Here is a 24,676-nt window from a genome sequence, read left to right on the forward strand (position 1 = left end):
ACTTTCAGACCACACATGGACTGAAACCTCTCAACTATGAGCCAAAATAGATGCCCCTCCTTTAAGTTATGAGTATTGGGTATTGTGTATCAGTGATGAGAAAATAACTAAGACAGTAACTAAATTCTACATTATTCTACAGAAGAAAGCCACAGTTCAAAACTGACTATTTTCTTAAGGTTTTTGTGGTATACCTGGTTAGAACTTACCATCACAAACCTCTCATTCTATTTAGAAAAGAAAGGATTATACCCCGGCCTATGACACAGGCACATAATTTTTAATTGTACTGCTGAAATAGTATGTAACATTTAAAAAAAATGCTATTATACAAACCATTTGTATTCCATGAAAAGCAATTTATATATAGAATAGTAACCTTATTCACTTATTTTGATAGATGAGCACTCTTTCCATCATTTAGAGATTGATCTACAATATGCATTCTCAATAAACCTAGTAAATCAATGTTAACATTATAATTTAGGGCAAATATTGGATTATGTCAGAGCCATCATGCATACAAGTTTCTAATTAATCTCCTGGATAAAATGCATTTTATAAACATGGTACAGCTAAAATAACATACCCTGTTTATAGCATTATTTTCAGCACTTTACTATACGTTTTCTTCTTTAATTTCTCAGTTACTTCTAGAATGGTGTCCAGAAAATGAACTTCAATTATGAGCAGGAAACACTGTGCATGTACTTGAATGTTATTTCTACTGTATGCAATAGGTTTTTCCACTATCTGATACAATGCAAAATCTACCCCAATCATTAACCTTCTACCACAAACTCCAATCAGTACAGCTTTCTCCCTTTCTGCCTCTATAAGTTACTGTGTGTTCATTCCCACAAGGAGTGCTTGTTAACTTTTTATTCTCTTCTAGATTTTATGTATACAAATCTTAAGAACAAGAACCAAACAAATGGCCTCATACATGCTAACTTAGTATAAATGACAAAATATAGGACTTTAAAATAATTGGAAATCTTATTTGCTCTGGTTAAGGTGTTTTAAAATCTTTGTTGGATCAATGCCTATGTGTCATTACTTAAAAACAAAGCTAGGACAACTTAATATCGACATGCTAGAGGCAGATCTCCACATTTTATTGCTTAATAGTGTTTTTAAAAAATATCAAAGTCCTTCATATGCAGTAATAAATGTTAATCCCCCCAAATTATTTAGGTATGTGCATATGTACTAGACCATAATTAAAATGTATTTCTTACTCTGAGTTGCTTGAGAAATATGGACTCAGAATATTGTGAGGTATTTTAGGTTATATAGGAAAAACATTTCTTACCTTTCCTGTTCACTTTTCTCTGATTATAAAAAAAGCTCTGATTTAAAAACTGGAATTATTTGATTGTCTGTCTGTTTTGGTACCGCGGATCGAACTCGGTTCCATGTGCTTGCAAGGCAGACGGAGGAACCACTGAGCTAAATCCTCAGTTAAAAAAATGGAATTATTTGAAAACCACTCAAATACTAACAAAGTCTTATTTCTTTGTGATATGAATTTTTCTCAAATTCCCTAGTTATGTTCATGTAGCTTTCACATACTAACTGGAAGCTCCTGTCTTCTAATATATCTAGAATGTTTTTTAAATGAAGAATTGGTCTAATTAACTCAGAAACTCATATTCTACAGACATTTCCTAGCAGTAGGGTTTGAAAAATTAACAAAAATGCTGCTTAATATGATTTATTTCCCAATTTCTAAACTGATGATATTCCTAAATCCACTGTTCACTCATTTAATAAAATATGAAGTTAGAGATACAGAAGGCCCATGCACTTAAAGTGAGAAATACACTGGCAGTTATAATACTGTAGAGGTAAGCTCTATAATAAATAGTAAGAAAAAGAAACAATTAAAGTAGGACAAAAAGGGAGTGGCAAGGAAAACTTCATGGAAGAGATAACGTTTAAAACAGATTACACAGAACCAGGTTTTGTTTTGTTTGAAATAAAAATAGAATTACAAAGCTAGAAGGAAGTGTAACACATCATCTAACCCAGCATTTCTCTACCTGGGGCAATTGTGTCCTGTGCAGGACATCTGACCACATTTGTAACCATTTTGGGCTGTCACACTGGGGAGGGATGCTACTGACATCTGCTGGGCACAAGACAGCCCCTGACAACAAAGAATTATCTGGGCCAGGATGTCACTACTGCTGATTCTGAGAAACTCTGAGCCCAACCTCAGTACAAACTTACTTTACACAAGAAGATAACTGAAGGCTAGAGAGGTCTGCAAAATTGCTAAAAAGACAAAATTGATTAAATGGACCTCATAATATCTTGTCCTGTGTTTTAATTCACAGCACACATCCAGGTATATTATACTAGGAAAGAGGTATTAAAATGAGCAGGAACATTTGCACAAGATAGTAAGAAATCAAAACTGATACTGTTATACAGTCTCTCTCTCTCTTTTTTTTTTTGTACTGGGGGTTGAACTCAGGACTTTATGCTTGCCAGGCAGGCGTGGTGCCACTGAGCTAACTCCCTGGACCTATAGTCTTTATTGATACAGATCTACCCAATGGCTCAAAGCAAGAATCACGCCTACAATACCATTTTTTAAAATGATATCCTTATTTGTTCATAATAATACTAAATGTATCATCTGTTCAAGTCAGTTTTGAACACAGATTTGAGAACTTAAAAATTACAATAAAAACTAGGAAGCTGGAAGCTCTGCAGCTCTGCGGCAGGTCTTCTAAGCTCCAACCAGCTACAAACAGTGGGGATCTGGGGCTTAGACAAGATTGGCCCCTTTTATTCAAAATCGACTGCCAAATTATCCTTCCAGTGCTGTTAAGGTTTCCCAAACAAAGAACTGTCCAAAGAAATTGTACTTTTCACTGCTTAACAGCTCAGAACCGTGTGCCTGTGATACAGGCGGTGGCACCACTGAACTAAATCTCCAGCTAGTTAGATAGAAGAGATGTTTTTGTTTTTCTTTTTGTACCAGGGATCAAACTCAGGACCTTGCGCTTGCGAGGCAGGTGGCAGCACCACTGAGCTAAATCCCAATCCCCCAGAGTAGCTGCTTCTGTTCTGATCTAAACATATGAAATCCATAAACATCTTTTTTTTTAAAAAACCCTTGCACAAAGGGGAGGGACTCACACAAGGAAAGGGGTATAAACATGAAACATGTTAAGAGCGATACAGACTCATTTTAAAAAAGATATACACACACTCCTTACCTCCAATTTTTCAATTGAAATTTCAACTAAGACACCTTGTGTAGTTTGACACACTATAATTTACAGTGACAACTTGAAGGCTGAAGATGCTGTCCTAAAATAAAGCAAAGGTCAAAAAGGTAAGATTCAAACTGAAAACTTAAAAGACGACAGCATGAGAAAGTGATACATCATACAAATAAAAGGTCATGAAAATGCAAGCAGTCATTTTACTATATGAAATGTCAGTGAATGAACTTTATATTTAATCAATGCTAAGGGAAAGTTCTGGCTGCCAGAGCCATCATACTCTCCTCTCAGGCACCTCTAGCCTAAGGCAGAGCTCCAAAAGGCAGAGGACACAAAAAGCTTTGCTGAGATTCTGGCTTCAGAAAAAGCTCACAAGAGGAGCTTTAGTTACAGATCCCAGGCAACCATCAGGGGTCCCTGCAGCCTCCCAAGATATACTGGTCATTAAAATGTAATGAGTTTGATTACAAAACTGTGCTGGGGCCCTTTTAGGGCCATAGGTCTTTAAAATTTAAATGACTCCATAATGAGAATGATTAAGTCTCTGGTGAAGGAGAGGACTTTTTAAATTCCCACACCTCTAGCAAGCACCACACCTTCATAGCAAGCGTCATCCTAGTTTCTCTGCCACCCTATTCCTCAAGAGAACAACTCACTCAGGACTAGGAAACCCTTCCAATACTCTAGTCCATGTAATCACTAATCCACCATTCAGGAATGACTTGAACTTCATTAAGAAGGAAGAAAATTAACATATCATAACCCTTAATGAAATAATAATACAGTTTCCGTTTAAGGAAGAAAAGCATACTTTTTGGCTCAAGAATTTTAAAACTCAAGAACCTGCTAGATATAGCCTTACCAAACAGCCCTAGTGAATGAGGAAAAAGTTCTTTCATTTAGAAAAATTTCAGCTGATGGCATAAGTGACCAAATTAGGACAATTGCAATTTTGCAACCTTTAAATAGGTATTTCACATACTAGTAATCAATGGATGATAAAAGCACTAGGTAAAAAGTTGAGCTTCATGAAAATATCCAGCTGTCCACCAGAACCCTCTGATGACTCATAGCAATACTTAAAGTAAACCGACCAGAAACTATGTGCTTTCGGATGTGATGTAATATGAAGCAACACCAAGTACTTTTGCCCACCCCTCCAAAAACATATAATCTGAACCTAATTAACTCTATAGATCTAACGTCCAGTCCATATGAAATATAAAGAAGCCAGGGGTGGTGGTATACACCCATAATCCTAGCACTATGGAGGATGAGGCAGGAGGATCTCCATGAGTTTGAGGCCAACCTGGGCTACATAATGAGTTCAAGGCCAACTTAAAACTACATAGCAAGACCCTGTCTCAAAAAAACAAACAAACAAACAAAACAAAAACAACCCCCCCACACACAAAAGAAAGACAAAAGACAAAAGAACAAGTTAATACCTCCATAGAACAGGATATTCTGAGCATGAGTAAAAGCAGAAGGGGCTCTTACAGATTACAAGTGAATTAAGAAAGACGTAACTGGGGAAAACTAAACATGGACAAAGTATTATCCTTGCTATTAAGGATTATTAGGTGTTGTCTATAGTGACATCGTAGTTATGTAAGAAAATGTATTGATTTAGAGGCATGCTAATTTAAGGGTCAACTATATTTTGTATATGCTTTAACTTGGGAAAAATGAGAAGGGAGAAGATGAAATAAGTATGGTAAAATGCTAATACTATAGCATCAGTTCACTGAACTTTTTATCTGTATACAGTTGGAAATGCTAACAAATAAAATTAAAAATCAAATATCTTCCAGGCATGGTGGTGATACAAGCCTATAATCCCAGCACTCTAGGAGGATGAGGCAGGAAGATCACAAGTTTGACCCCTATCTGGGCAACTTAGTGGCTTAAAGAGACCCTGCCTCAAAATAAAAAACAAATAAGAACTAGGACACTGCTTAGTGAGAAGGCCCTGGGGTTCAATCCCAAGTACCAAAAAACAACAAAAAATTATTTTATCAACTAAGAGTTGACTTTAAGAAGACAAAGGTAATATATTCAAACTAATACAGTGGACCTTTGACTTACAAACTTGATCAGTTCCCAAGGGTTGGTTGTAACTCAAGTTGGTTATAAGTCAATACCGCTGAGATTTGAATGTTTACATGGATACACGCTATAGATAACAAGAGGCAGATGAAACCTCCATAAACTTAATTAACCCAAGTTGTTCCTATGTCAGGGGGGCTGTAACCTGAGGGTCCACTGTACTTCAAAGGTTATTTTAATTATTTTGCACAGACTGGTAAAAAAAAAAAAAGCAGAGAAAGGCTGGATATGTAACTCAGTGGTAGAGCATTTACCCAGAAGCACAAGGCCCTGGGTTCCATCCCCAGTACCACTGGAAAAAATGGAAAAGAAAACAAAGTAATAAAGCACAGAACTATGAAGCCCACATTCAATCCGGAAGCTACTCTTGCACTGGCAAAAAGTACACTGTGCATCCTGATGAGAACAAAGTTCTAAGAAAGGAAAGATGAGTTCAGCAAAACAAGTCTACTGAATAAAAATAAAGTCAACAGAAAAGATGCAGTATTAAAAAATAGAACGACATAGCTGGGCATGGTAGCACACACCTGTAATCCCAGCACTCAAAGAGGCTGAGGCAGGAGAATTGATCTGAGTTCGAGGCCCGCCTGGGCTACACAGTGAGTTCAAGGCCAGCCTGAATTACAGAGCGAGATCCTGTCTCAAAAAACCAAAATGCATGCATACATACATACATACATACAGAAAAATAAAAAGGAAAATGCAATGTCTTAAAAAAGGAAATTAAAAAGACTTTTGAGTAAGTCAACAGTTCTATCAACATGTTAGAGCATAACACATTTCTGAGTGGGACAAGGGAGAAACCTAATATATGAACTTGCCAAAAAAAGATTCTTTAGATGGGAAATAAACAAAAAACAGTTCTCAGGTGAAAATAGAGTGATACTAAATTGGAGGAGACAGTATCTTCACACCCTAAAACACAGTGACTGAAAATGCGCCAAATAAATAGGACCATTTATTTCCACAGGCCTAATGTTAGATAACTGTTCAAGGCTACGATTCAAGGGAGTGAGAAGGATGCTGAGAATAAGATATGAGGAACATTCAGAAGCAGAAGCACCACAAGTACAGAGCACTGACTTTATGGCTAGGAAAGGGGACTGAGGCAGTTCAGGTTTTGCCCTCAAGACTGAAAAGGATAAAGCAAACAAGATTTTTGCTACAACTTCATTGGGATCATGTGGAGAAGCAAAACAAAGAAGCCTTACCAAAAATATCCAGGGAGTTAGAAGGGCAGAGAAGTTTGAGTTTAACCATAAGAGTGACAAGAAAGAACAAAGAAAAGCAACTGTTCTAGAATGAAAAAATAGCAGCATGTCTAAAGAGGAAAGGGTCTACACATGTAGGGATGAAAGAGGACTAGTGACACATCAAGCTTTCCAACAGGGCAAAGAGGGTTGCAAATTTCACAACCAGATTTCAGACCATATTCTAGAAATGGGGTGAGGTGGGGGACAGTGAGGATGGGATATGAAAGATAATCTCCCAATTGCTCCTAACCTTAGCATGAGTCACCAAGTCAAGATATATGGTTTACAGAAAGGAGAAAGCATAAAATGATAAAACTTGGAAGTCAGCGAACACCTATAAGCCGTAATAGTTCAAATAAAATGTGCTATAATAATAGACAACACACATCGTCAACCAGCTGTGGGATCACAGGCAAGTTGCTTAACTTCTCCAGGGCCCTGTTTCCTAATCCTCTGCTTAATGACAGACCTAATTATCCCACAGTTACCTCAAAGTCTGCCATGGGAATTAATTTACATAGAATAAAAAGTTTGTCATTGGCAATGCACCACATTTATTCATTAGGTTTAAGGCTCTCATATGGTGACAAACTTCAAAATCTTAGACCTGCCTCTTTTTCTATTTCACAAGAGCAGATGTATATTGTATCGATATACACATATACTGAGACAGGTAGACTGAGACATGAGTCATGATGGTAAAAGAGTAATTAGAAAAGTCTCATTTTCTATGAAGGAAAACATTTAGTTGATAATATGCATAAAATATGCGATTACATGATATTTCATATTCTGAGAGTCATGAACACTATGCTTAGCTGAAATGTTAATACAATAAAATTATCCATCGTCAAGTGTAGAAATTGGCCAAGGTTGAAGAGACTCAAAATGTTGCTGAGTAGTCAGGAAATCATTTACTTACATTTATCCAGACAGAGAGAGACAGGAAGAGTGAGGAAAGGAGGGAGGGGAGAGAGGGAGAAAAAGAAAGAAAAAATAACCTTTTAATTAAAAAAAAAGACATAATTATGTGAGTAAAGTTTATATAGAACTAGAAAACAAGTCTGAAGTTTAAATAAAAGTGAGCAAGTCCTTGGCATTTGTAAGTAAATTCTGCCTGTGAAGACCCAACAAGAAGCCATCCATACTTGATTACAGAACATTAGGTAATTTACATCAACTCTCACTGAAGACAAGTAAACAGAGTTAGGCAAAATAGAAATGACAGTCTTGAAAGGGTCAAAGAGCTAATAGGATAGTGTTTTGAGATCCACTACTAAGGGACTAGAATTCAGAGAGGGGAGTCCAGCAATCCAGAAGCAGCTAGAGGTTAAACCACATCTGACAGCCTAATAGGCAAAAGGGACAAAAAGGGGAAAAAGCCTCTTTCTTCACCTTCATATTGGGACCATGAAGGACCCAATCCTTAGAAATTGGGATAAACCAGAAATTAGTCCATACACTGAATGCAATGTGGCCTTGAGCCATGTGGCTGATCCAGAAGAATCTCAAAAACAGAAATTTAAGTAATCTTGGATTTTCTTAAGCAAATACCACACACATTCATTCTCCCCCACTCTCTCCCCCTCCCTCCCCTCTCTGAAATATATTGCCTTTGGTCTCAAACAATTTCTCAAATAATGTTTCAAATACAATGCCTAGCATGCAATTAAAGAAAACTAGGCACACGAGACGAGAAAATGACCAAAAGCCACAAAACCAACAAAAACAGTCTCACAGGAAATCCAAATATTGGAATTATTCTGCATAGGTTTTAAATTATGCTTACCATGTTCAAGAAATGAAAAGCCAAACAAAAATCTTAGCAGCAAATTAGAAACCATAAAAAGTGACAAAGTATGGGTATGTATCACTCAGTTACAGAGAACTCTCGAATTAGGGCCATCCTGACATAACGAATAACTTGGGTTATGATGGGAATTTTAGTTTTAACTGATAACTGTAACTTGAGTTACAACCCCAAGGTCGGCCACTTGTGCTTCTGCATGGTCTCAGATACAGATTTAACCCTTATAGAGTTCTGGAAGGAACATTACAACATCCTTTCCTGTGTGGGGTTGAGAAATCCTGGGCCAATGTCTGTCTAAGGACACTGAGATATGCGTGTATACGAGAGAGATTTTGAAGGCTGTGTAGAGGAGCCTGGGCCTTCAACTGACAAACTTGAGTTAGAACCAACCCACTTGAACAAATTGAGTTTCTAAGTCGAGGGTGCACAGTATAAGGATATGGTTTGAGAAACACATCAGTGTGCAAACATCATAGTGTGAAAAGATGGCTATGGCACTGCTAGGTAATATAATCTTATAGGACCTCTGTCATATATGCAGTCTATTATAGACAGAAAGACTGTTATATAGCATATGACTATAGATTTTTTAAAAGAAATACTGATTCTGTTACTAAAAATGCACAAATTAAAATTAATTCATAGAACAGATTTAATAGCAGATGAACATAGCAGACAATGAACCAGTGAAATGGTCTAATATCCAACCATTAATTGGAATCCTGAAAGGAAAAGACACAAAATGGGGACAGACCCAACATTTGAATGTCTGAAAATTGTGCAAAAATGATGAAAGATATCAAACCATCTTACCATTCTCAATTCCTAGCTGAAAATTAACAAAAATAAATTTTAAAGCATTCTCAGGGGATAAAATATTACTTTAAAAGAAGCAGACTGATAGCTTAATTCTCAACAAGAAAAATAAAAGCTCAAAGATTATGGTTTTGTTTTTTTTTTTTTTTTTTTTGGTACTGGGGCTTGAACTTAGGACCTTGCGTTTCTAAGGCAGCTGCAGTGCCAATGAACTAAATCTCTGGCCCAAAGATTATGTTTCTTGAAGGAACAAATATTGCCAACTCAGTATTGTAGTGCAAAGAAAATATTCTTCAAGAATATAACTTAAATACATTGTCAAACAAATAAAAACAAAGTTTACATACAAGGGACACTCATTAAGAAATCTTAAGGCAACGATAAGGCAAAAGAAAACTAACACAAGATGGAATGTCTCAAATGCAGAAAGGAATGGAGAAGAACCATGAAAGTGTAAGTAAGCATGTGAAAAAATATCTAAAGGAACACTGATAACTAATGAAGATGTGGGTTTTAAAAAAATAAAACGGAGTACTATTCTGCTGTAAAGAAGGATAAACGAGACCTTGTAGCTAAACAGATGCACCCTGAGGCATACTCAAGTGAAATAAATCAGGCACATATGTTTAAATACCACAGTTTCTCTAGTGTGAGAAACTGAAAGTGTAAATAAGGTTCAAAATGTATAATAGGTATTGTGAAACAGGAAGAAAATGTTCAAATGGGAAGGGGAACTACACAGATGAAGGGGGAAAGGAAGGCAAAAAAAGACAAAAGGAAAACATGGGAACAAAGTGTTCTTAAATAAGGAGAGGAAGAAGGGTTGAGGAAAGGAAAATGCAGGGGGGAGAATCAAGATACATCATGTACAGGTACAAAATCCCTATGATGAACGCTATCATTTTATTTATATATATATATATATATATAAAAGATATCATAAAAGGTCTTGTAGATATTAAAACATATAGAGAAGATCAAATTACTGGACAACAGTGGTATGTGTGCCAGAAAGTAGGTAAAGTATTTCAATGTACTTGCTTCGACCAGGACGAAGGTAAAGGTATCATGTAACATCTTGCTTCAGTAAGTAAAAAAATACATTGTGGAAACTAAGATATCATAAAAAGAATGACAAATGAATATGTGATACTTGAACTAAAAATAAACATACTAATCTATCTGAACTAATAGTATGCAAATGATTTCATATAAAAATAAATCAAATGATGAGAAAAAGGGAGTAAGAAAAAGAAACAGCTAAGGGAGCAAAAATGTAATGCTATAAATCTGCAAATGACAGTGATTATATTAAATTTAAATTAAATGTATATAGATCATTCCAAAAGAAAATGATTATCAGACTAGATTAACAAAAAGATTGGCAAATGTATGCTGTTTTCAAGAACCTCAATGAGAACAAAAGAATAAAGGTTAAAACAGAAAGATATGCATCACACAGTCAAAACAAAGATGGCATAGCTGTATTAGCTTCAGATAAAATAGACAAGCATCATTAAAGTTAAAAGTCACTCCATAATGACAAAAGGTTTAATTCATCAGAAAATTTTTCATGCAATTGATAGCATGGCCTCAAATTATATTTAAAGTAAACGTTCACAGAATTACTAGGAGAAATAGATATAAAATATATCAAATCAGTATCATACTGGCTTATTTTGTGATCTCTCTCTTAACAGCTGAAAGATAAGTAGAATACCAAAATCAGTAGATATAGAAATATGATACAATTAACAAACTTGATCAATGGGCATACAGAGAATGCTGTATCTAAAAGTTGTAGAATATATGGCTTACAAATGCTAACATATTTACAAAAACTGACCACATGCTCACTGAAAAATTAGGTCTCAAGAAACTAAGACTTCAATCACTCAAACTATGTTCTCTAAGGAAAAAGTGATAAAGCTACAAAGCGATTACAAAAAATGCATAGAAAATTATCATTGCTGGAAATTAAGAAATATACTTTTAAACAACTTATGGATCAAAAAAGAAATCACAAAGGAAATAAGAAAACATTGTAAAATTAACAATGAAAATATTACATGTCAAAAATTAACAGGACATGGGTAAGATGGAACAATCATGTGAGTTTTAAATGCATGTTAGGAAAGAGATAAATGTGCAAATTAATACCTATCTACCCATCTCAAGAAGTTAGAGAAAGAAAAAAATAATTCCTAAAGAAGAAAAGAACAGATATTAACAATTCAGAAAACTATGCACATAGAAGGAAGATTCAACAAAGTTGAAAGTTTTTGGAAAAACCACTACAACTACTAAGGCTCTGGTAAAAGTATTCATTAAAAAGAGAGGGAAACAAAGATACATATATATAGTAACAAGAATTTAGAGGCCCAAGAGAAACAAAAACAAGTTTTTGAACAAAAGTTTGTACACAAATATTCATGGCAGCATTCTTCATAATAATCAAAAAGGAAATCAACTCTAAATGCCCATCAACTGATGAATAAACAAAACATGGTACATGTAAACAAAATATGATTTGTCAATAAAAATATAGGATGTATTGATGCATGCAGTAATGCAGGTGAACCATGAAAACATTATGCTAAGTGAAAGAGGCCCGGTCACAAAAAACTACATATTGTTTGATACCATTTATATGAAATTTTCAGACTAGGCAAATCTATAGATACAAAAAGATCTGTGGCTGCCTAAGGCTGACTGGGAGGGGAAGAAATGAGAATGATGTTTAATTGATGCAGTGATTCTTTTTAGGGTGATGAAAATGTTCTATTAAAAACTACTGACCTGGACATTTAAGAAGGGTAAAGTGCATAAATAAAAGGGGGGACCATCACTAAGGATTCTGCTGACATGCAGTGATAAGGGTCTAAATATAATACCAATACATTTAAAAATTAAAATGAAATAGACAAACCTTTGTAACAATATACAGTGGTGCCTTGGTTCACAAACCTAGATCGTTGTACGATGGCCACGTTTGTGTTTTTGTGGAAAAAATGGCCATGGTCATGTTTGTTATCCGATGCAGCTTGTAAACAAAAACAAAATTTTGCCAAATGTTCCTGAACTGAGATACCACTGTAATTTACCAAAATGGTATAAGAAGAAATAATATTGAAGAGTACTGTTTCTAAAAACTGAACCTGTAGTTAAAAGTTTTCCCACAAAGAAAACTCTCCACTGCTGAATTCTATCATGCATTTAAAGAAATAAGAACAACCCTCCCAGTCACCACACAGTACTGGGGGACTGAAACCAGGGCCTTACACTAAGCTACATCCCCAGCGCCCTTTTAAAGAAAAGTTTTTTTCTTTTGAGACAAGGTCTTGCTAAATCACTATGTTCCCCAAACTGAGAATGAACTTCTGCTCCTTCTGCCTCAGCTTCCCAGAATACTAAGATTTCAGGCTTGTAACACTACAAAGGGTTTAAAATCAATTTTAACATAAATCCTTCCAGAGAATTGATGACAAGTATATAAGATTACCAAAACTTGATGAGGACCTGGTGTGGGGAGCACACCTGTAATCCCAGGATTCAGGAGGCGGAGACAGGACTGCCATGAGTTCTAGGCCAGCCTAGGCTATACAGTGAATTCAAGGCCAGCCTAAACTACATAGCAAGACCTTCTTGAAGGGAAAAATCCAAACCACACCAAAACAACAAATAAACAAAGTGACAAGGTCAGACCAAAAGCAAAGAGGCCAATCTCAGTATTGAAAGAGATCTAAAGTTCCAAAGTAAAATAAAAGAATGCAAAATTGATTTAGCAAAAGGAAATCAATACAATTTTTCCCATTAAGTTTATTGGTACATTTTAGGTATACAATACAGTTACATTCATCATTAGGATCTTGTACCTTTACATGGTGTATCTTGGTTTTTATTTTTCCCCATTCCCCTGGCCTCCCTTCACCCACTCCACCTATTTACAAAGACTTTGTTTCCATTTTTTTTGCTTTTCTCATATTTTTTCTTTTCCCCTAACTTTCCACTATCCCTCCCACTTCCCCTACTCCTTTAGACCTTTTCTTCCTATTACACAATATCAATTATACATTTAGATCCTTATTTACATTTAGTTTTTCATAACAGAGAAACTATTTGGTATTTACTGAAGTGTGTCCTATTAATTTCACTTAAGAGTATGACCAAAATGTGCATCCACTTAGCTAAATGTCTCTAGTTTCTTATTCTTTATGGCTGAGTAGCACTCCATTAAAAAAAACATGTTCTTTATTCAATCTCCAGTTGATGGGCAATTGGGCTGTTTCCAAGTTTTAGCTATTAAAAACTGTGCCACTATAAACATGGGTGCACATATATCACTGTGATACTATTCTTTTAATTCTTTTGGGAAGATACCCAGCAGATGAATACTTGTGTCAAATGGGACTTCTAATCCCAGCTCTTTGAGGTATCTCCATATTGATTTCCACAGTGGTTGCACCAGTCTGCACTCTCAACAACAATGAAGAAGGTTCCTTTCTGCCCCCAACCCCACCAGCATTTGTTATTTGCTGATTTCATAATAGCAGCCATTCTTTCTAGGGTGAGGTGGAATCTCAGTGTTGTTTTCATCTGCATCTCTCAAATGACCACTGATGTTGAACATTTTTTCATTTGCTGCAGTTGTTTGTCTGAGAAATATCTGTTCATTTCAGATGCCTATTTTTGAATTGGGTCTTTATATTTGGGAGTTCTGATTTTTTTGAGTTCTTTATATATCCTAGATAGTAGATCTTTGCCTGAGAAACAGCTGGTAAAAATTTTTTCCCACATTGTAGGTTGTCTCTTAGCCGTTGGTGGTTTTTCTTGCAGTGCAGAAGCTTTTTAAAAAGATGAGATCCCAGTTCATTCTTTGTGCTAGTTCTTGTGCTACTGAAGATTTGTTCATAAAGTCTTTTCCTATGCCAATGTCTTCAAGCAATTTCTTCAACTTACATTCCAGCAAGTTTAGTGTTTAATATTTAGATCTTTAATCCATTCGGATTTTAGTTTAAGTTTGAGATACAGGTCTAGTTTTAATCTTTGGCAAGCTGAAATCCAGTTTTAAAAACACCATTTATCAAAGAGGCTATCTTTCCTCCAGTGAGGATGGTTGGCTCCTTTGTCAAAGATGAGGTAGCTGAGTATGTCTGGAGTTCTTTCTGCATCTTCTAATCTATTCCAATGATCCTCGGAACTGCTTCTTTGCCAGTGCCATGCTGTTTTTATCATAGTGGCTTTGTAGTATAGTTTCAATTTGGAGATTGTCTAATCTTATGCTATCTAGGAAAACATTAAAGTGAACATAATATTTGTGGAGAAATGTTGGAATTTTCCTCTGAGGAAGGGAAAAAGAATGAGACATTCAAGACCAGCCTGGAATATATAGTGAGACCCTGTCTTAATATAAATAAATAAATAGGGCAGGGGATTTGGCTTAGGGGTTTTCCCGCCTGCCTCACAAGTGCAAGGGCCCAAGTTCAATCCCTGGTACATACATACATATATAAATGTTCTTTGTTTGTAGATAAGATGGAATATGTAATTAAAGGTAACTAGCAAAAGTAATATAAGTTTAGCATGAATATGGTGACATAGGTCATCATCGAAACAGAAGTAAACAAAAAGTCTAAATTTTTTTAACATGAAAAAACATCAAATATCTAGCAATAAAATTCAAAAGTTATGAGCGACTTTCTGGAAAAAGTTATAAACAGTTAAGAAAAATTAATAAAGGCCTAAATAACTGGCATAGTGTATCATATTCACAAAACAAAACAATATTATAAAGATGCCACTTCTCCCCAAAGTGCTCTATAGATACCCTGCAATTTCAATCAAAACAACGGATTTTTATGTGTTTGTGTATGGAAAATGAAAATATGATATTAAAATTCATACAAATATGCAAAGGTCCAAAGGTAGCCAAGGAGTTCTCAAAGGAGGTGGTGGAAGAACTTGTTCTACTCTGACTATCAAGCCTTATAATAAAGCTACTGATAAATAAGACAACATGGTATCAGAACAAGGACAGACCACTGGATCAGAACAGAGAGAACAGAAACAGATCCAAATAGATATGGACATTTGATTCCTCACAGTAGTAAGAAAAGGACAGTGTGCTGGGACAATTACATTATTCATTTACAAAAAAATACAAGGAAAACATAAAGTTAATGTTGCCCCCTACCTCACTAGTTACAAACAAAAAAATCAATTTCAGGCTTCTGGAAGACAAGATAAAATATCCTCAAGACCATGGGATAAGAAACACTGTTTTAAACTGAACCTGATTATCTAGTTACAACATACAAGAAAATATTGACATTATTTGTAGTTTATAAAAAGACATTAAAAATTAAATAGCATGCCACATAAGATGAAAATGTATTTGCAACTTGCAAAGGCTCATTTCTAGCATATAATAAAGAACTCCTACAAATCAGCAAGACAAAAAAGGCAAGGAAGTACACAGCATATTTTTGAAGGAATTCTACCCAAAATAGTTATGAAAGCACAATTTAAGTACAAATTCTGACTCTCCCTGAGAGAGTAAAAATTTTAAACTACATTAATATAATATAATATATAGGTAAAAACCTTCTGAATACTCATATTTCAATAAACTGGTTCTCCTATTCTTCTGATTTCAACAAATAATTATCATTGGTAAGTCTTGTTTAAGAAATCATTATCTACTCCAAGGTCACAAAGACATTCTTCAAAAACTGACAACTACTTCAACAATATCCATCAACTGTGTGTGTGTGTGTGTGTGTGTGTGTGTGTGTATACTGATACATTCATGTAATGGAATAATGTACAGTAATGAGAATGAATCATCTACAACTACACACACTGTAGATACATCTCATTCACTATTCTGTATAGAAGTCAGACCCAAAAGATAAAAAAGAGCTGAGTAGGATTCCATTTACATGAAGTACAAAAGGAAGCAAAACTAATCTGTGGTGTTAAAATAAAAATGGCCGTATGACAGGGTGGTGAACAGGATTTCTCAGGTGCTGATGATACTCAGTTTCTTGAAATGGTTCTGGTACACCCATATGCTCATTTGGTGAAAATTCACCAGACTATTCACTACTGATACATGCGCATTTTATGTTAAAGCTCAGTTAAAGGCTTTTTGGTTCTTTTTAAGTGTGGGAGAAGTACATTTTTCAAAATTGTTTAGGTAATATGACAGCCAAAAAGTCTGAAATGCATTGCTTCAGATCAAAGCATAGAAATCAAGTAACTATTTTTAAAGCAATAAGCTAATTACCAAAAAATATTCATGAAGGTACCAAACCAAGTAATGACTCTCAAACTTACGAACTAGTGGTCTGAAATATTTGAATTCAATAGGAGAAATTGACACATCTAGATTTAGTGACAAGTGTTGATTCATAAGGATCGAAGACAAGCAACTTGATCTTGCAAGTTTTTGTTAAACAAGACAGTTTTTAAATCTTAGAAATTAACTAATGAAAAGACTGACACACCTAGTCAAACCCTCTAATTTTACAAATAAAGAAACCAAGTTCCTTTGAAGTTGGATGATTTGTCCAAAGTCATAAAAAGCTCTGAATGAGTATAAACAAAGTTATTTAATTAGGTTCACCACCCTTCCAATTTTCTAAGTTCCCGGGGATTTCCACCCACCAGGAGAGTTTGTTTATTGGCAGTGTCCCTCAATGCACACCATGTTGAACTGAAACATTTTCTTCCAAACAACACAAAATTAATATCTTTGTCATCCATGACTAATAGCCAAAAGTTATTTCTGTGGCAGAAAAGATAAGACTTTCTAAAAGTAAATTTCATGATGTAAGTCTTACAGATAACATTCTGTTTACACTAAATGAAGAAGACTTTGACATCCAATTCAAGGGATGTGTGATAATTAAGAATAACAATGCACCCGCTCCATATGGTGTCCCATAAAATGACTTTTAAAAATCCATCATAACCATAATATGGAACCAAGGATTTTTTTAAAAAAACTCATATAAACAAATGTGCTAAATTACTGATATTAAATTATTATATAACTTAATACTAGCTTCCTATTAAATCAATTTTTAAGATCTAAAAACCTGATCTCTCCAATTTCTCCCAATTCATTTCTATATGCAAGTAAGTATTCTTAACATATCAAAACAATGATTTTTCATTTTGAATTTAAATCCCTCAATCGCTTCTCGGCCTTTTGGCTAAGATCAAGTGAATTTAAATCGCTCAACAGTGAAGAGTACATAAAATAATCCATTTAGTCCTGTGAAAGATTTTAAATTAGAGAAATGTTTTAGTTCCAACCTCAAAACCATAAGATTTTTTTCCACTATCATACAAGTCTTTCTTTCAAACAATAAAGTTCAATGCCAAGATGAATCCCTGCCCTTGCCACCCCTAAAGGAAACATCTGACTTTCAGAAAATTGCAAAGTAAATCACAACATGGATTTATAGCCACAGAAATGTATTTACCAAAGAACTGGAGATCACAATAATATAAACAGAAATAAGGAAAAATACTTAGTGACTAAATGTAACATAATAGCCTGGGACAGAAAAAGGACAATAGTGGGATAGTGATTTGTTATGGCTGGTATCTAGATTCCCGCCCCTCAAAAGCCTCATGCAGTCATAGGTGGGACTTCTCAGAGGTGGCTGGATCTAGAGTGTGTGCTGTGGGGATCCAGTATGTGATGCTGGGATCAAGGGTGTGTGATTACTAAACCGGTCCATTGATTGGTTTGACAAAGTTCTGGGAGTGGATAATGGGAAGGCCCTCCCTGAATGTGAGTGCTATCCATCCTAAGGGTGGGTAGCCTGGAAAGAATATAAGGGACAGAGGACTGTTGTCATCACTTGCTGCTTTGCTTTTTCTTTACTTGCCTGCCATGAGCTGTTTCTCTTCTGCAATGCCCCTCTGTTATGCCATGCCACCTTGGAGCCAGCCAAGTATAAACTGAACCCTCTATGAACTGTGAGTTAAATAAGCCTTTCATCCTTTAACTCTGGGTATCAGGTATTTCGTCTTGGCAATGATAAAAGTAACTAATTGATAATACTAAATAAAATGTGTTGTTCAGGTAACAATAACATAATCATTAATTCTAAATCATTTCAAAGTGAAGCTTACTTAAAAGAAATGAGTTAGCAAAAACTGCCAAACACATTTGGACCCAATCAAACATCCACAGTCAGTATCTATCTTCAAGTAATTTATATCTACCCACACAAGGCCCAGACTGCAGGGGATGCAGGTTCACAGAAAAGACTCTTTAAATGCGACCCTTTTCTCCAACATTATAACACAAAATCAGCCCCAAAAGAGCTCCCCGAAAGAAAGAAGCAAAGTAAAGCAGAATGATAAAGAAAAGTCTGAACCGATTCTTTAGTGGAAAGTGAAAAGATTCCTATTTAAGTACAATAGATGTAGGCAGTGGACAACTAAGTAGAAAAGAGTATTCCAGGGGTTCTAAAATACTGAAGCTTAATAAAAACAAATATATAACATTTCTTATGTATTCACCTATGGACCAGGGGCTGTTTTAAGTGCTTTGTATATATTCATAGTTTTAAACCTACTCGGAGCCCTATAGGAAGGGCACTACTTTTACCTACATTTTACAGATGAGAAGTTCTGTTGGAAATGGAACAGAGATTTGAAGGCAAGCACTATGGGCATCTCTTAACCACTGTACTCTACAGTACAGCCTTTTGAAAACCTAAGCCAGGAAAAAAGTGCCTGACTCCTAGAGACTAGCCCCCAATATGCACAGTATCCTCAGCCTTCCCAGATAAGAAAATTTTCTTCTTGGGGCCAGGGACTTAGCTCAGTGTTGTCACTGCCTGCCTCATAAGCTTCAAGCGCAAGGTCCCAAGTTCGATCCCTGGTACAAAAGAAAAGAAGAGAAAATTTTCTTCTTAAACTGTGGGAATCCCTGCCAAGACTATGCAGAAACTTCATCTGCAAGACTGCAATCATCTTTTAGGACCTGATGCACTCGGTATGCATTCTTGCTGAGACACTGTTATACATAGAAGTTCGTTTTAATAGTACTATCAGTATTCAAATTCAGATATATCTAGTTGGCCTGAGAATCTGAAAACCGTATGCAAAATTTTCTCTGCGGGAAAATGATTTCAAAAGAGAATTTAAAGTCTTTATAGACCAGTATTTAGAAACTGAGGCTCCCTCTACCCAGACTCTAACCTAATGCCAAGACCATTAAATTTTAATAACGACATGGTTACTCAACTCAGTTTTGCTCACATCAAAGAGATATAGTTCTTTATACCTAACATGATAGGAATAGTGCTACCAAAATAAATTAGCTTAATATTCTACAGACTTATTTCACTATGGACAATTGTGGATATGTCTAGCAGTTAATATACTATTCTCCCCTGCCACCTCAATGAAGCTTTGCTTTAAAAAATTACTAGCAAGAATTGGGCATGGTGGCACATGCCTGTAATCCAATACTGAGGCAGGAGGATCACAAGTTAGAGGCCATCCTGGGCTACACAGTGAGTATAAAGACAGCCTGAGCTACATAGTGAGACCCTGTCTCAAAAAACAAAATAAAGAAAAGAAAGTAATTACTACCAAGGAAACAACCACCAGGAAAGAAGGGTACTACCTCACTGGGTAACTAATAACAGTGGAATGACAATGACAATGTAATAAGAACAACTCACTCTTTTGAGGCATTTACCATTGTTAGGTACATTTTAAACACAATTCATCCTCTAGCTCACTCAATGCTCACATGAGGTAGATACTACATTATCCCTATTTCAAAAAATGAGGAAACGGTTCAGAGATTAAGCAATCTGCCCAAAAACAGACAACAAATTAATGTCAGAAGTTTGGAACATTTGAGCATGTTATCCTTAGCTCATTTTTAATCACCATACTGTATGTAAAGAATCTGGTAAACCCTTAAAATGAACACAGGGTGCTTGGTCAAATGCATTTTTCAAACAAACAGTACTTAGATGAAACCGACCCACCTTCACTTTTATTAGGAATATTTCCTTCAACCAAGGTAAGATTAAACACATTTATAGAGAACAAATTTAAAATACATTTGGCTTTGCTTTTATCACTTTTAAATCTTTCACTTAATTGTTTGAACACCACAGCGGTGACAGTATGTAAGTAACATCAACAAATTAATAAAACTGTATTTTCATATATTCAGGTAAAAGAAACATACTGTCCATATGTATCACTAAGTAAACTAGGATAAAATAACTGCAAAAGGTCCAATACCTTTGAAAAATTTCAAAACACCAGCAAGAAATTGTAGGAACAAGATACTCTTTTTTATAAGCTAAAATTCTGTTCTTTCAACAACACTGTAAGATCTGCTTTAACAACAAACATTAAGTTGAAATGGACTGAACTTAAATTGTATTTCAAAAACATATGCCTAAATACAGAAATTCTCCATTGATGATGTAAAAAGCCTATCAGTTTATTTCCCAGAAGAGCCAGTTGATGCAAATAACAAACCTAATTTCAAACAGCTAACAATAAACTACCTACCATCTAATTTAAAAATAAATAAATAAATAAAGAAGCAACCTCCAACAACTTCTGGAACACAAGCAGGTTTTTAAAATGACCTATAAACCTCAGGTCTTGGCTTTCACAGAAACAGTAATCGGTGTACTAGATTTCCAATCCAGCCCACAAACCCCTGAACATCCATAAGCTTCCAGAAGTACTAACAAAACACAAACCTGTGCGGGCAATGGGAAACCCATTTAGCATGCCATCTTAGGAAGTAACTATTCCTACCCCACTCAGTTCTGGAAATGGAGAAAAGAAATCTTCCCTTATCTAACTGGGGGTATGAGCTTCCCTAGGACCAGAGCCTCACCCTCTTCCATCAAGGCAGAGAAGGAGGAAAAGCATGTAACCACAGAAAGAAAGGTAGAGATGGGGTGGGAAGAGATGGGGAAGAGAAAAGGAAAATCTACTTGGGAGAAAAGAAGGGTAGGATGGCAGTTAAAGGAGGAAAAAGTACGTCAGTGGAGTGGGCTGAGGAAGAGGAAGAGGGAATAGTGCCTGCTGTAGAAGCACAAGGGCTTTTACAAACTTTTCTTATTAATGCTTAAGGAGAGGGAAGAAGAGAAACCATAGAAGGTGTCTTGACACTGCCTCCTTCACTCCATCCCTCTTGACCTCTTGCTGCTCAGAAATCTGGAGAAAGGGAATGGACTTAGAGAAATTTTGGTGCCCTCTCTGTCAGCATCTACCCTGTCAAAAAGTTCAGGGTCAAATAAGAACTACAAGGAGGATCCACGTAACCGCATCAGAAGGAAAATAATGTGAGAAATTTTAAGCAGCGAAGAAGTAGGATGCTGGAGAGCTGGACAAAAAAATTAACAAAGCTATCAATGAATTAAATGCTAATAAAAGTTCTTTACTATTTAGGATTCAGTTGGAGAGTTCCAAATATTTCATCAAGTCTACTCCACTTTTAGACAAATATTTGTGGCCACGGCAATAAATTGAGGTTTATTATGCAGAAGGTATGAAAATAAACATCTTAATAAATACAAGAAAATTTCCTGGTGTCTTTTCTGTATATAGTGACAATATAAATCATTTCAGAAAGGTTTTTTTTTATTTACTTGTTAAGGATTCAGTAACATTTGTCAGGTTTTTTTCACCCTAATAGCACAAATACCATGAGTAATTACTTTCACAGGGGAAAAAAAAAGTATATTTAACTCTTTCTTGGGAATATAACTCTAATTAAAAACTTGCTCATTTAGACCAAAAATTGCTTGTCAAGACTCCAAGGCATTATTTAAACCACAGTCCCACATTCTGTGTAACACACATGCATGCTGACATGTACTGAGAAGTGCAAGCCTTTTTTTCTCTTTTCCCATTTCCAGGAGACAGGGATACTTCTCTGAAGGCCCCCAAACAATTTACTTCTAAAAAGATGGAGCAGCAAATCTCAATCTGCATAACAGCTTTTCTAAAATTTCCAGCCAGAGATAATCACACAGGTAAACCTAACTAAATGACCCAGCTAACAGATGAACACCACTAGTATCTTTTTTTTCTCCCCGATTTCTACAGCGGTTCTTCCAGATGAACTCTCTCTACCCAGAAGTGGGCCCTCTCTCCTGAGCAGAGAGGTAAGAGCCAGAAGGCGGGTTCAACAGTACATCAGAGGTGTGACAGCACAGCGGAGACCAATGGGTGACAAGTGACAATCGGCAAAATGTTTCTGCTGTTCCACTAACATCTCACATCCTTCCCGGGACACCATTTAGAGCTACCATTGAAAAACCATTTCTGGTTTTTCAATCACCAGCCTCATAAGGGATTATGCTGGTTCTCATAATGCGGCCATATTTTCTGCAAACCATGACTTGAATCCAAAACCACTGTACTGCATTAAGAAAAAAAAATAGAATCAGCTGTCAAATAACTGGAGAAGGCAGAGGTTTGTGTGTGCATACCTCCAAGCTCCCATAAAGCTAATACAAACCCCTAGCAATAGTTGTTATTTTATTTTAGTAATATCATTTGAATTAGTATTCAGGATCAGAATAAACAAAATATTTCATTTTCAAGTATACTGGGCATGCTGAAACAGGAGGCAAAGTTACTGAAAATGTCTGAATTTCGGATAGGTCACTACTGGCTCAGGAATCTTTACAAATCAGCAGAATTCTGCTCAAATGTTACCCCCGACTGGAAAATGGACACATATGAAAAAAAAAATTTGTGAGATTATCGGCTTAAGGACACTGAAAGTTCTCAAGATTATCAAGAGAACTAAAAGGTTTCTTTGTAACAAAAATTTCATTTTTGTAGAATTTATAACAGCACATAAACTTATGCAAAGTATGGTAGAAAGAACACATGCTCTATGATTAGACACACAAGTTTGAGGTCTACATCTACAACTTAATAAGCTATGTAAGTTATAGAATAATACTGGATGTTAATAGCTTGATCTGTGCAACAAAGATAACATTATCTTTAGCACACGGAAGCTGTAAGGATTAAATGCAAATGCACAATACCCACCAAGTCCAGGGCCTGAATACACCCAATGGTAGCTCTAACAAAACCATACAGTGCGCCCTGTAATTAAGGAGAAGAATGTGTCAAATAAACAGAAGAAGGAAAATTCAGGGTGATTGAACATAGATTATAGACTGTCACATGTAAAGATGGACATCACATAGAGTATATAGCATTTACCTTCACTTAAGTCTAACTTTCCCTTGACTCAAAACCCAGTTGGGAGGGCCACGGAGAGGGGGGGTTGCCTAAAGTAAAAATCATATCACAGACTAACCTAAAAATATGTGTATGTATATGCTTGCATTATTCCAGTGTTCATAAAAAGACACCATCACAAACAGCACGGATGACGATGGCCTTTTGTAATGTAACACTGCAAAATTAAACTCTCATCTCAAAGGCCCCTTCTTGATCAAAATATATTTTTTCTCACGTTTTTGTACACTACTGTAAATCATTCCTAAAGCAAAGAAAGTCTCCTATCCTTCCAAAACGAAAAAGTGTGCAAAGCAAGGTCAGTTTGTCAATCTACTCTCTTAGAAACCATAAGCAAATATATTCCAAAATTACTGTGTGATATATAAACATCACCGAGGAACACAGTGAACTGGAAAGCCCAGTCTGGACCAAAATCAGCAAATTTTCTTAAAGAATTTCAGTAAGTTATGTTTCAGTAAAGACAAAAAATGCTTTATATTTTAACATAATAACAATGAGAACTTTTGATTTTACCGGCAGTTAGATTACTTTATACCTCACCTTGCTCCGAACTCATCACCACCACCCCCATCCTGCTTTTTTGTACTTTCGGAGCAGGCACAAGGTGCTGAACCACACAGCTCCAAATGGGTAATAACTCCAATCCGTTGTCGGACCTCGGAGGGCTGCTTCCGTGATCTTTAAATGAACGCAAACAATAGTTTCTCCTTACTCAACACCTGCCAATAATTATTTGCAAACCACTTCTACAACAATTGCTACTATCACTACTAACCTTCCCCGCTGTCTCAACACCCTCAACCGACTCAACCTTAGTGCTGACAGTTCTCATTTCCAAACACCTTGCTGGGGCGTGAACCACAAAGGTTCACTCTTCGCAATGTCCAGGAAGAGGCGAGGAAAGGCACCATCCCTTCCACTCGGGGGGCGAATGCCAAGCAAACTTCTACAACAATTGCTACTATCACTACTAACCTTCCCCGCTGTCTCAACACCCTCAACCGACTCAACCTTAGTGCTGACAGTTCTCATTTCCAAACACCTTGCTGGGGCGTGAACCACAAAGGTTCACTCTTCGCAATGTCCAGGAAGAGGCGAGGAAAGGCACCATCCCTTCCACTCGGGGGGCGAATGCCAAGCAAAAG

The 24,676-nt window shown here is 36.0% G+C and overlaps 1 protein-coding gene across 6 annotated transcripts in view; it reads right to left on the reverse strand.

The window, feature by feature from the left end:
• Tab3 (TGF-beta activated kinase 1 (MAP3K7) binding protein 3) overlaps nt 1-24,204 on the reverse strand; it is a 62,293-nt gene extending 38,089 nt beyond the window's left edge. For all 6 annotated transcript variants that reach the window (XM_010608502.2, XM_010608505.2, XM_010608504.2 and 3 more), the window contains exons 1-3: nt 24,072-24,204; nt 23,313-23,369; nt 3,234-3,327 (exon numbers count right to left, since the gene is read on the reverse strand). The gene's annotated coding sequence lies outside the window, so the exon portion shown is untranslated. The remainder of the gene's footprint in view (nt 1-3,233; nt 3,328-23,312; nt 23,370-24,071) is intronic.
• Nucleotides 24,205-24,676: the final 472 nt, after the last annotated feature.

The sequence above is a fragment of the Fukomys damarensis genome, unplaced genomic scaffold (genome assembly GCF_012274545.1).
Source record: "Fukomys damarensis isolate Sample0158 unplaced genomic scaffold, DMR_v1.0_HiC HiC_scaffold_39, whole genome shotgun sequence".
NCBI lineage: Eukaryota > Metazoa > Chordata > Mammalia > Rodentia > Bathyergidae > Fukomys > Fukomys damarensis.